Here is a 1044-nt window from a genome sequence, read left to right on the forward strand (position 1 = left end):
TTATATCTATGTTTATTTATTTCTATTGTCTTTAAATCCTATCTTCTTAATATTTTTTTATTTAAATGTTATTAAAAAACTAAACAAATATTATTAAAACACACTCCACGTGTTAATTATGAAAAATTATTTGGGTCTTTACAGAACCTTAAAGAGCCGTCTACAATGGAGAGTTGTAGGCCGTAATAGTAAGAAATTGACCAATCACAGACAAAGTACAGAAGAATAATCGATTGTGATTTGTCAATTTCTTACTGTTACGGTCTACAACTCTCCATTGTAGACGGCTCTTAATAATGTCGGAGTTAGTACGGCAGTAATGCTACATTTAAAGGCGCATGCGCGAGAACACAACTTTTACGGGAATCTAATTGGCTGTACAGTGCGCATACGCGAAAACGCGACTTCGCAGCAACACTGCTTACACCGGGAAAATTTTATTGTTGATACTTATGCAATAACTATATAATTTCATCAACACAAAGAATGACATCGAATGAGGGTTAGTAAGAGCAATAAATATACCTAGCAAAAGCAGTCCTAGAAAATTTAAGTCACGTGACGTTTTGCTGCCGCAGCGTGCTGCTGTATGAAAAGATACCTTTAGAAATTTGACAAAACATGGCGTCGGAAACGATCAGGAAACAATCGAGTCACGTTAAGCCCGTTCTACATTGGGTGCGTTCAGACAACTCAACAGTTGCACAACGGTTGAGAGATAATCACTTCTGATTGGATCATACTTTTGGAACCGCCTTAAGTTTTGAAGAATAGCCCTATCATAAGTGACGATCTCTCAACCGTTGAGTTGTCTGAACGCACCCATTGATCGCAAGCGTAAACGCAAGGAACAGGGCTGTGTTCAGTTAAGCAAGATGGAACGAACTAATGCAGGAAATGAAGGAAATACAAGAATTGGAACTAATGAAACTAATGAAACTAATGAAAGAAGTGAAAATAGTGAAAAAAAGAAGGTTGGCTCTCCTGATCTGTTGCGAAACATGTGTAGTGGCAAAATTGGAACCGAAACAATTCTTTAAGTTT

The sequence above is a fragment of the Pseudomyrmex gracilis genome, unplaced genomic scaffold (assembly GCF_002006095.1).
Source record: "Pseudomyrmex gracilis isolate BER0280 unplaced genomic scaffold, ASM200609v1 scaffold_112, whole genome shotgun sequence".
Taxonomy (NCBI): Eukaryota; Metazoa; Arthropoda; class Insecta; order Hymenoptera; family Formicidae; genus Pseudomyrmex; species Pseudomyrmex gracilis.